Source organism: Colobus angolensis, unplaced genomic scaffold, assembly GCF_000951035.1.
Source record: "Colobus angolensis palliatus isolate OR3802 unplaced genomic scaffold, Cang.pa_1.0 Scaffold175, whole genome shotgun sequence".
NCBI classification, from domain to species: Eukaryota; Metazoa; Chordata; class Mammalia; order Primates; family Cercopithecidae; genus Colobus; species Colobus angolensis.
The window spans coordinates 3,314,078-3,327,251 of NW_012114877.1; the positions used below are offsets into that span (position 1 = coordinate 3,314,078).

The 13,174-nt window shown below is 38.0% G+C and overlaps 1 protein-coding gene across 1 annotated transcript in view; it reads right to left on the bottom strand.

Moving 5' to 3' along the window:
- SKAP2 (src kinase associated phosphoprotein 2) overlaps positions 1–13,174 on the bottom strand; it is a 336,690-nt gene that overhangs the window by 271,378 nt on the left and 52,138 nt on the right. The gene's annotated exons all lie outside the window — the stretch shown is intronic.

Here is a 13,174-nt window from a genome sequence, read left to right on the forward strand (position 1 = left end):
CACCACACCTGGCTAATTTTTTGTATTTTTTTAGTAGAGACAGGGTTTCACCATGTTAGCCAGGATGGTCTCAATCTCCTGACCTCGTGATCCGCCTGCCTCAGCCTCCCAAAGTGCTGCGATTACAGGCATGAGCCACCATACCCGGTACATTTTTAAAAGATTAATTTTATTGTATGTGAATTATATCTCAACAAAGCTGTTACAAAACAACACCACCAAACCTCCTCCTTTTACAATGTTTTTGGGGCTAGAAGACTAATATGAGATGAGGCTGAGATGAAAACTGGTTCTTCTGCTTCTTCCCTCTTCTTTTCTTTCTTCCTTCCCACTGCTCCTCCCAATCACTCTATCACTGTTGGCCTGAGGCACTCACCTGCTCCATCAGCCCCCAGAAACCATAACAGGTATAGCGGCAACAGAAAATCACTTTACCATGCTCCCATTACTGCAGCCCATTAAAGCCAGGGACAAACTGCCCTGGCTGTCCAAAGGTAAAAAAATGCCTTTGTCTAGGACAGCATTCTTCTCATAAATTACAATAATGCAAATATAAAATATAAATTTTTTCATCCTATTTGTGAACTAAAACAAAATATTTAAAACATTTTTATTTGATCTTTAATATATTCTTAAAGATAATAGAAACCTGAATTATAAATTTTTTACTTACTCACCATTTAAACCACATTGTTTCTATTTTCTTTTCCTCTTATTGCTAAGCAATGAAAATTTCTTTGTTACAAAATATAGAAAAATATGTACCTTGGATAGTCTAACTTCCAGAACCACTATATATTCCATCTTTGCTTTCAACAATTAATCCTCAGTCTAAAAGGGGAAAACAAGATAATCCCTCATTTAAATGATCAGTGGAGGGAATTCATACAGAATAGCAGACAACTCTCACAACTCTATCATTCAGAACTTACAAAATTTTAAAAATAATACTTCAGAAACACAAATATATCAATATTTTAACAGCATTTTTTTTCTGTCTCTCCTAGGCTTCTAGCACATATATATCTCCATTCTTGAGCCTTACTACATACCAGGCACTGTGCTGGTACTTCACATATGTTATCTCATTTTATTCTCATTACAATTCTTTCTGTCAACCCAGGAGACTTCCAGTTTGAGACAAGAGAAAAAAGGGTGGTAGTTAACTGGGAAATTGAGTTGGGGTACCTGCTTCAAAATATCTCTTTTGTTATTTTACCTGAAATCCCACCCCTAGATTTGAAGATTTTTCTCTCTAGCTTAAGCTATAATCAAACAGGACTGAAGTCTCATAGATTCTGGAAACTCAGATTTAAAGCAAGTGTAGTAAGGATAGGCAATGGAGACCAGAGAACCCAAAGCCTAACTCAGCAGTTTGGCCCAAGGAGCTGTCCCCATATGAGGATCATTGGTCACAACTCTTATTTCTTAGAAGGCCCTGACAGATGTGATTCTACAAGGACAGAGTTGTTTTCAGAGTCCCTGTTTTCTTGGTTTGTTCATCTCCTACCTGCTACTTCACTGGCTTCTGATAAAAGATTGTTTTTTAAAAATTCTGTCTACCCACTGCTAAGGCTGAGAAAGTTTGAGTAATTGATTTGCCTAATATCACAGAGTAAGTGATAGAACCAAGATTTGAACCCTCACAAAGTTGGTGTTCTCAATTAATTCTCGGCATTTTTCCCCCCACTATACTAGTATAATTCATGCATTGTTAAGAAGCAACCCAAAAATGTTTGTTTTGGGTCCCTCCAACCACTTATTTTACTTCCCGAATATCATTTCCCTGATGCCTTCTCAAAACTGACTTTCAAATTGTTTTATTTATGCTTGGATGAAAAATGGCTAAATGGTTGGCTTTCCTAGAATATCTTCATTTTGATAAAAACCAAAATTTAAACTAAAACAATGAAGATTTAACTTGAGAATTTCAAACATTATGAAGAATGGAGGTTAGTTCAAAGTATGACTAGGTGGATTTAGCAGAAATATCTTAAACTTTGGAAAATATGAAAGCCCCTTCAGCAAAGTGAAACATGTTTTCAGCATTATACTACTATAAATAGAACTATAGTTCAAAGAGGGTTTTTTCCAAGCTCCTAATTTAAATCAGCAAAAGAATGGTTTCAGGTTCCCACAACACGAGCCATTTGATGGGATATTTTATCAAAAAATATCGAAAACAGTATTACTGTGATGCTTTTAAAGGGGAGATAAGAAGAATGGTTGTTAGCCAAAAGTCCTTTATTCTTGACTTAAAGAAAAAGGACAAGAGGGAAAGCCATGCTTTTTAAATTCTTCTCAGTCTGGTTTCTCTGACAAACCTGTTTGATAGGCATCAGGGACCTAAAGCAGTGCTTCCAGGGAAAAAGTAGCCATCACTCATGGTTCATTGGATTTCTATGACAGAATGATCACATTCTGTAGAACCTGGCATAAGCACATCATTATTAAGCCTTGCTTTAGCATTTCTTAACTGATCATGGATGCTGCAGTCCTTGGTGGCTCCTCTCTGTTGGCACTGTTTGTAGTTATTTGACCTTTTCTCAGTGGATAATCCACACAGAAAGCCCTAATTACTTCCCCAGCTTTGACCAGCCAGCAGTGTGAATAATCAATGACATTCATTTAGGTATTGCACAATCAGATGCTTATGGTGTTTAAAGAACATTTTTCCATTGACCTGCCACAGCTGTAAGACAATTACAAGCAGTAAAGCTGCTGTTGTAATCACAAGATGACCAGGTGACCTTGTAGGTTTAAAGTTGATGACTGAGGCCTTGACTGGGATGTAGTCATGATACAGAACGTATTTTGGGACAGAAAGGAAGCTTCATTGTATACTAATGTGACATGTTCAGCCCCAAGAGCAGTGTTCTGAAATATTGACAAAGCACAAGACTCATATTGGCAGGTAAAATTCAGCATTTATATCCATGGCCTCCTTCTTTCCATTGTACATAAAATATTAAATAAATAAGAATATAAAAAATATTGAAGTCTATTCATACCTCTCTCTAAACTTTTTAAGGTAGAAATGAAGATAAAAGTGGAAGCAAGTTGTCCTATCTAAATAGATATTTACAGGTTTCTAGGAGGTTAAATTTTTTTAATGTATTCAAATTGCAATGAATCCTCATGAACTCTCAGGCCAACTTCCCCCACAAAGATCACTATTAAAAAGATGTGCTGGGCACGGTGGCTCACGCCTGTAATCCCAGCACTTTGGGAGGCCGAGACGGGCGGATCACGAGGTCAGGAGATTGAGACCATCCTGGCTAACACGGTGAAACCCCGTCTCCACTAAAAATACAAAAAGTTAGCCGGGCGTCGTGGTGTGCGCCTGTAGTCCCAGCTACTCAGAGGCTGAGGCAGGAGAATGGCGTGAACCCGGAAGGCGGAGCTTGCAGTGAGCTGAGATCGTGCCACTGTACTCCAGCCTGAGCAACAGAGCGAGACTCTGTCTCAAAAAAAAAAAGATGTGAGATCTGGGGTTCCTTAAAATAATGACTAATTACCAAATTTCATATAAAACTATAACATAAGTTGTAAGAAAGTGGAATATGATATTTCTAATAGAGTATTGTGCCTGGAAACACTACTGTATTGAAAATCCTTTGGAAACAAGGATTGATCATCTAAAGTTTGGGAAATGCAGTACACAATATCCTTTTCATGGAGATTTACAATGTACATTAGCATATTAAAGGTTCTGGAATGTGTTTCTCAAAACAACTTTGGGAATGCGAGTTTATAGATCTTTTTCTCCCTGTTATTACCATCTTACATAAAAATTGAATTTGTAAACATGAGTTTTTGTCTCAGAATGTGAATGAGTAGACTTTCTACTTCACTTTTCATAAAGTTTTGTACAAAATAAGATCAATAAAAACAATCAAGAAAACAAGTTGGTAGAACAATGAAACAGTTATGCTCCTGGCAGAAAAGATGAAGAAAAGGACATGTCCTAAATTAGGGACACAGCAGAGGAGAGTTTTGGAATGGAAAAGCCCTCAGATAAAGAAAAGGAAGGGAAGGTGTGAGGTTAACGCACAGACTATCTTCTCCTTTTTCAAACTGAAGGCTGTCCTGATTTAATCTGGCAAAAGAAGGCAAACCAGCTCATCAGCATGCAACTGATGATTTATCCAGCTTGCTGTCAGAGACAGCACTGTGTAAAGACACAGTAGAGAATGAGGAAAAACAGGCAAACCTTAGTGAGTAAGCCAAGAAGGCAAATCACTAAAAAAAACACACACAGCAAAAAGACTGCACATTTGCTGGTATGATCTTGATTAATCCCAAGACAGCTAAAGCTTTCATGTTTTGGGTCCCTGGGATGTGTAATGCAAGTTTTTACTCATACTAGCAGAATCCAATTCATAGTATTTATAGTAAATGAGCTGGTTTTTAAAACATCACTTTTAGGTTCAGCAGGCATCACTGTGTTTTCTTTTAGTGTATGCCATGTTTGAGTGATATTTATAATTATTTCCTTATATATGTTTATTGCTTTGTTGGAAGCTGAGGCCTGTATTTGTCTGCATTATATAGCACCCCAGGATTAGGGTGGATTTACCTCTTATTCTGTAATACTGTCTTTCAAGGACCCAATAACTCTCTATAACTAGTTCCAGCTTGTAATGTGTCTGGGAATTTTTTGACTTTTGGAATCCATTGATGTCCTCTAGAAACATTCATTCTTAAATGTTGCCAAACCATCAAGAATATGAGGTTATTACAAGGTCAGTAGTAACAGGCAGTTAGAAACATAAGGGGAAAATGGTTGAGAGGTAGAGGCAGCAACATCAGGAACATTTACCCATGCATATTGCTGACCAAGCAATTTTTTCTGCAATTCTGTAAAACTCAGTCTTTTAATTAAAGGCCTCCCTGTGAATGTGGCAAGACAATGTGTGGAATGTATTCAGGATTGCAACCCCTAGTCATACATTTTACCTCCTCAACCCTTTGATGTCACTTCACAGCCTTTAAATAACTGGTAGCACCATAGATCCCATTCCAAACCTGAGCAAGGAATTTCTAGAAAATAAACTTGGAAGAAAAGAGTTGAGGAGGCAAACACCCAGCAAGTAAAATATATAAATATCTGGCTTCATACTGAACCCCTGAATACTAAATGTGAAATTTTAAGAACTAGTATAGGTGGGGCGCGGTGGCTCACGCCTGTAATCCCAGCACTTTGGGAGGCCGAGGCGGGCGGATCACAAGATCAGGAGATTGAGACCATCCTGGCTAACAAGATGAAACCCCGTCTCTACCAAAACTACCAAAAATTACTTGGGCATGGTGGTGGGCACCTGTAGTACCAGCTACTCGGGAGGCTGAGGCAGGAGAATGGCATGAACCAGGGAGGCAGAGCTTGCAGTGAGATGAGATCACGCCACTGCATTCCAGCCTGGGCAACAGAGTGAGACTCCATCTCAAAAAAAAAAAAAAAAAAAAAAAAAGAACTAGTATATGGGATATGTACTACATACAATCAAAATCTTTTTTTTTTTTGAGATGGAGTCTGGCTCTGTGGCTCTGTTGCCCAGGGTGGAGTGCAGTGGTGCCATCTCAGCTCACTGCAACCTCCATCTCCCTTGTTCAAGCAATTCTGCTGCCTAAGCCTTCCGAGTAGGTTGGATTACAGGCGCCTGCCACCAGGCCTGGCTAATTTTTGTATTTTTAGTAGTGATGGGATTTCACCATGTTGTCCAGGCTGGTCTCAAACTCGTGACCTCAAGTGATCCGCCTGCCTCAGCCTCCCAAAATGCTGGAATTACAGGCGTGCGCCATTGTGACCAGCCTCAAAATCAATTTTAGTGCTTTATAGATAAGGAAACAAGCAGAAAAGGTAAATTACTTGACAAAGATAATAGCTAGTATGTAGCAGAATAGACTACAAAGAGCTGATCCTCCAAATGTAGTGCTTTTTATTTTAACTGCAACACAATGTTTCTCCTAAAAAAATGTTTATTCAGTATAGGGTATATAAATATATTACACATGTAATAAGATATTTATAGATATGTCAAACTTCCATATCTTTCTCGTTAGCATAAGAAAGTACCAGGTTTACTATAAGTATGAGAAAAATAGGAAGAGCACGGTGGCTCACGCCTGTAATCCCCGCACTTTGGGAGGCTGAGGCAGGCAGATCACGAGGTCAAGAGATCGAGACCATCCTGGCCAACATGGAGAAACCCCATCTCTACTAAAAATACAAAAATTGGCTGGGGGTGGTGGCGCGCACCTGTAGTCCCAGCTACTCGGGAGGCTGAGGCATGAGAATCACTTGAACCCAGGAGGTGAAGGTTGCAGTGAGCCGAAATCACACCACTACACTCCAGCCTGGCAACAGAGTGAGACTCCATCTCAAATGATAATAATTATAATAATAATAATAATAATATGGGAAAATAGACATCTCAGGAAAAAATTTAAATAATTTTAAATGAGAAACCTAGGATTCATCATATGAACCCTATTTATGTTTATTCTTAGCCACATTGATTCAGTTGAAAAAAGATGCTTCATTTATGACATCTAAAATTCCAACCCATAATCAGAAACAGCAGAATGGTCATGGTGAAAATATTTGCCCTACATCTGTGTCTGCTTAGGGTTGCGCATCCAAATCTGCTTGGCATTATTTGTTTAATTTGGAGAAAGGACACCTAATTTTCTTGTTTCCTCACTGACTAAACTGCTGTATACAAGAGAATGGTTTCTGCATTCAGAATGATTTCCTACATGATTAAGAAACCAATTCAAAGGAATGCTTCTTAAACCTGCAGCAACTTAGCAACTCATTATTATTAATATTTTCATTAAACCATTCAAAGCTTTCTTGATATAAACACAATTTTCTTTTTCTAATCAGTCAGCATATCTGAACATTAAAGTTTGTTTGGTTTTTCCAGAGTTCTGGTTGGTTGTTTGCTCTAGGGAATTTGGCCTCTTTCATAAAGTTAATAGTTTGGAAAAGGTACTGTAAGAAAGCTTCTCACGGTGCAATCAGTTTGTTTAACAAGCATTTCCAGGAAAAGATTTTGGTAAGTCACTTGGATGTTTCATCCACAGAAAGCCAAAAATCTAAATGTCATAAACATATTCCTGAACATTTGATAAATGCTATAAATTGGACTGATTGAACTATATAAAATATTCGTAACATTGTTCTATGTGAAAATGTATTCCAAGTTCCAGTTTAACTTGCCAGGAACAACCCCTTGACCGAGAATCTATCTCGTGACCCAGTAGGTAAGCTATCTCAGCAAGAGAGAGATATTCTTAATAGTTAGTAACCTAACTCCAAATTTAAAAATAGGAAGAAAATTCTTTGGGGCACATACTCCCCTAAGATGATCCAAATTGTGATCAAACAGTGGTCTAGAAAGAGACTTTCCACGCACTCCCATGAAAAAGTTGTCAGAACTAGACTGTCCTTACGCTTAGGTGTGCACTGCAGCCCAGGCTACTTCTCTGAGTCACATTCTAGCTTTCTCTTTCCTGTAACATCCTAACAGGCATTAGCCTGTTCATCATTTTCTAGGGATAGTTCTGGGGCTGGAAGGTGCTGTAAAATAAGGCAATTTGGGAAAAATCTTAAAGATTATCTAGACCAGAGGTGCCCAAACTTTCCCAGGTCATACCACTATAAATGTCTTAGTAATTTTTTCATAGTGTCCCTAGGCCAAAAGAAATAACAGTCTCATTAATTAAGTAGTTAGGTCCAAACAGTTACTAAGTGTTTGGGTTCTAATAACTTAGGGGGTGGTCTTACACACACACACACACACACACACACACACACACACATAGCCACACAAACAAATTAAAAGCAAATCATGTTTTTACTTAACTTCTAAACAGCCACGATTACTTCCTAATGAGATACGTACCCCTGTTCAGCACTCACATTTCAAACCTTGGAATTAAATTGCACTCCCTTCTTTCTCATTCCACACTGATTTCTAAGAAGTACTTGTTTTTTATCACAGCAATGGCCAAAAATCCAGCTTTACAAAGAGATGGCATCGAAAGACATGTAGTGTGAGCTAATGTTGTGAACTATTGCAAGCTGTTGTTTTGCCTGGTGTCTGAAAAACTTCAAGTATCATTCTATTTCCCTTGAAATTTTAAAATGTCCTGCAACACCCTTGTGAGTGAACTGTAGCACCCCAAGGCACCTTGGTCGCAGTTTGGGAATTGGGAGTCTAATATCCTATTTCATGGATAAGCAAAGTAAGACCAAGAGTAGTTAAGAAAACTTTCCAAGATTATTCAGCTAATTATGTTAAGTAAAAAACAAGAAGTTGTGTTTAAAATACTGAGAATTTAGCCCATGTTCTTAAATTTAACTGGATCCCACAGATCCAGTTCTGCAGAGCAAACCTATGGACATGAAACTAACCCCACCTCCCAGGGCATTACTGTCTTTGCATTCACTACTAGATGGTCCTCAACACAGTGATTTTTTTTTAAGGTGAAAGGAGTTAAGAGAGCTGCATAATAGCACAGAATTATAATTATAAGAACCAAGAGTAGCACCTGTCTTCAGACCCTTCATTACAGCTTTTTTTTTCTCTCTCTCTCTCTTTAGGCAGAGTTTCACTCTTGTCACCCAGGCTGGAGTGCAGTGGCGTGATCTCAGCTCACTGCAACCTCCACCTCCCAGGTTCAAGCAATTCTCCTGCCTCAGCCTCCCAAGTAGCTGGGATTACAGGTGCCTGCCACCATGCCCAGCTAAGTTTTGTATTTTTAGTAGAGACGAGTTTTCTCCATGTTGGCCAGGCTGGTCTCGAACTCCTGATCTCAGGTAATCTGCCCACCTCAGCCTCCCAAAGTGCTGGGATTACAGGTGTGAGCCACAGCGCCCGGCCAATTCAGGGCTTTCTTTATCTCAACACAGTTTCCTTTCCTCCCTTATTGTGAGGCCCTTTTTACTTAACATAGTTGGCTGGATAATTCATATCCTCTACTCTACTCATAAAACTCTACTTTCTTCCTCTTTGCCTCTTCTTTTTGTTCTGCAGTGCATTCTACTTCCAGGAACCATATGTCCTTATGGGATCCTATTCCTACATACCAAATCTTAGATACTGTGGTAGAAGTTACTGTTTACCTCCCAGTATTCATTCCCTCCTTCTTCCTTGTAAAAGGACACCCAGTTTTTTTTGCTGGGCTAACTACAATAAAGACCACATTTCCAGACTACTTTACAATTAGATATAGCCATATGATGGATTTCTGGCCAGTGGGATATAAGCAGAAGTAATGCATCCAATTCTCTAAAAAAAAAAAAAAAAAAAAAGTGTTCTTAAAAAGAAGGGATGTGACCTTTCTCCCTTCCTTCTACCTGCTGGCTGAAATTAGAATACAATGACTGGAGTTCAAGTAGCCATTTTGGACCATGAGGAGGAACTCACAGCTTAAGGATGGCAGAGCAACAATATAGAAGGAGCTTAGTTCCTGTTGATCTTGGGTCTCTTTACAAACCCTGGTCTGATCCCCTCTGGATTTCATTTATATAAGAAAGAAATACATCTGTATATTATTTAAGCCACTGCTATTTGAAGATTTTTGTCAATGTCAGCTAAACCTACTACTGTACTAATACAGACTATCTTACATGATAATATAATAACACATAATGTACTTTAGAACAACTCCTATAGATTTCCACTATTATAGATTTAATATATGTAAAACTTAGGACACATAACTCCAGGTACCTGTCAGAAGTATATGAAACCAAACTCACTACTACCCCTTGAGGATTTAACGAAATTTTCATACCTATGCCTCCCAAGGAAACGTATTTTATAAACCAAGTGACATCTGACTAAAATATATAAAGTTAAGTTTTCTTAAGGGGGTAAATTCTCACATAAAATTGATCTAGTTTAAGGCAACAAATTAAACATTTCGATGTATCTCCTTTATCTCCCTCAACCCCACTAATGATGGAAGACAGTCCTTAAAACATAAGCCCACCAAGGAATAACAATGAGAGAAGGAATGAAGTCACAAAATTTTGGAAACTGGAAAGCAGATGAACAAGCAGTAAGACTGCAAAAAGCTGAATCTTAAATGGGCAGTGGGAATAGCTAAGAAGCAACCTAATGTGCTTCAGAAAAACAATCCTAAAAGACCCAGAAATTGACATCATAAAGCACTCTGGAAGTGAAGAGGTGAACATAAAGCTATTCTTTCCTCAATTTCATGCAGCTAGACAACTGCCTCTCCTTAGTTTCAGGAGAAGATAAGATGTTTATTCTCTGGAGAGGGTAAAATATGGGGAATTATGACTGCAGGAACCCAGGCACAATTGAGATAGAAGTTATCATACTAAAAATAGGGAAATTAAATGAAAGTTTGCATAATGAACTTTAAAACCCCCAGCCCTCTTGTTGTATTCCACTCTCAGAATGCTGGCAGCCGGATTTTATCATACCTCAGAGAGATATGAGAATTTATTATAACCATGAAAGAAGAACAGGATGCTTAAGAAAAAAATCAGAGAACAAGAAAGAAGTCTTGAAAATCCTCTTAGAATTTCCGAGAGATCTTGGAAAATTTATAAAGGAATTGAAGTTTCCTCGAAGAAAAGAGAAAAAGAAAATGGATTTTCAGAAGGATGGATGGATGGAAGGAAGGAAGGATAAAAGAAAGAAAGGAAGGAAGGGGAAAGGGAAGGGAGGGGAGGAGAGGGGAGACCGGGTTCGGTGGCTTGTGCCTGTAAGGCCGAGGCCGGTGGATCACCTGAGGTCAGAAGTTCGAGACCAGCCTGACTAACAAGGTGAAACCCCGTCTCTACTAAAAATACAAAAATTAGCCAAGCGTGGTGGTGCATGCCTGTAATCCCAGCTACCTGGGAGGCTGAGGCAGGAGAATTGCTTGAATCTGGGAGGCAGAGGTTGCAGTGAACCAAGATCACGCCACTGCACTCCAGCCTGGGCAACAAGAGCTAAACTCCATCTCAAAAAAAAAGGAAGAAAGAAAAATTCAAGAAAACTTACCACTGAAGAGCTTGAGTTTCCAGAAATGAAAAGATCCATGGAATACCAAGCACAATGGATAAAAATACATAGACCTACATGTCTATAAAAGAAGATTATTATGAAATTTCAGAGCCCTAGGCCAAAAAAAAGAAAAAATTTTAACAGATCTTAGATTAAAAAAAAAAAAATACAAGATTGACAATGAGAATGTCATCAGACTTCTCAGTAATAACATTGGAAGCTAGCAGGCAATGGAGAAATGTCTTCAAAATTATAAATGTTATTAATTAAATGTGAAGATAGAATAATGGATTTCAGTCATTTAAGATCTCAAATATTTCTAGGAAGCTGTTAGAAGATATGATCAATCAAAATAAGAATGTGAAGTAGGAAAAAGAAAGACATAATATCCAGAAAACCAGGGGATCCAACACAAAAGAGACAAAGTGAATTCCCTGAAGCAGGGGTCAGCAAACTATATAGCCCATGGGCCTAATTCAGCATGACACCTGTTTTTATATGGCCCAAGAACTAAGAATGGTTCTTACATTTTTGAGTGATTTCTAAGAATAAAAATATTCTTATAAAAATAAGAATATTCCATGACACCTGAAAACTAGATGAAATTAAAATTTCAGTGTTCATAAAGTTCTACTGGATCACAGCCACACTGACTGATTTATGTATCATCTATGGCTGCTTTTGTGCTGTAACAGCTAAGTTAAGCAGATGCACCTAAGGCTATATGGTCTAAAAAGCCTACTTTACAGAAATTTGCCTTACTCTAGAGGATGGTAAAGGAAGATCCCAGAATAACATCTGCGCAGCAAGCCTAAAGAACAACTGGCCCAAACTAGAACAAATCAGAAAGCCATAAAAGAGAGATCCCAAAAAATAAAATTGATGGAATCTCTGAAATGTTTCAATGTCCTAAAAGAAGATTTGAATAACTTGGGAAGGATTTGTAAATAAACTGGTTATCAGTACATATAAAATTAAATTAAAAACAAGAGCATTATTAAATTATTTTTTTAAAGTGATACAGGAAGAAAAATTATTGTAGTATACTATATGGTTCAGCTGTGAATAGAATTTATGTAGTCATAATAATGTACTAAATATTAAACAAAACAAAATTAAAATAAAGTAATTATATAAGGAAAACAGGAAACTAGAAATGTACCAGGCAGTATTGAGAATACTGGTGGCAACAAGATTAAAAGACAGATAAATTCTTAGTTTTGCACAGTCAAGAGATATGTCTAAAAACAAAAAGTCAAGAAGAAGCAGCTTAAGATTTAGTGGTATTTAGCCAAATATCAAGAGAAACAGCTTAAACAGTTAAAAGTGCCTTCTTTAGTGACTGGGAAATGGGGTAAGGGTAGAAGAAAGGGAGAAACAGGACAGACCTGCCATTTATCAAAGTAAGGCTTGTAGACAATTTAATTTTTTAAACTATGTGTATATGTAACTTTGAAGCAAACAAAAACTAAATTTGATATTAGCCCCCCAAATGAAGAATTCTCATATAGATTTCTGATTGTTTGGCATGCTTTACCAGGTAAGTTTTTCAAGTAATGTTTATAAACACACCTGATTTGAGAATTTTGAACTGTTTAAGAGATAAAGGTCTTATTTTATATACCAACATGCAGTTAGTAAGCAAAAGTGAAGGGATTTTTTAAAACATTATTTTTTAAGTACTTAAAATTCCTTTATTTTGTTCTACTCTGTTAAATCATGACTACAGAAAATAACTTATCTAAATACTAGGCACTTCAACTTCACTAGATGAGCTAAAACAACTTAAAAGATTTAATGGAAGGGTGTTTATATTATGGAAGACAATTAGGTAAGACAGTTTTTTTTGTTGTTGTTTGTTTTCTGTTTTGAGACAGTCTCACTCTGTCGCCCAGGCTGGAGTGCAGTGGTGCAATCTCAGCTCACTGCAAGCTCCATCCCCCAGGTTCACGCCATTCTCCTGCCTCAGACTCCCGTGTAGCTGGGACTACAGGTACCCGCCACCACGCCCTGCTAATTTTTCATATTTTTAGTAGAGACGGGGTTTCACCATGTTAGCCACGATGGTCTCTATCTCCTGACCTCGTGATCTGCCCGTCTCGGCCTCCCAAAGTGCTGAGATTACAGGCGTGAGCCACCCC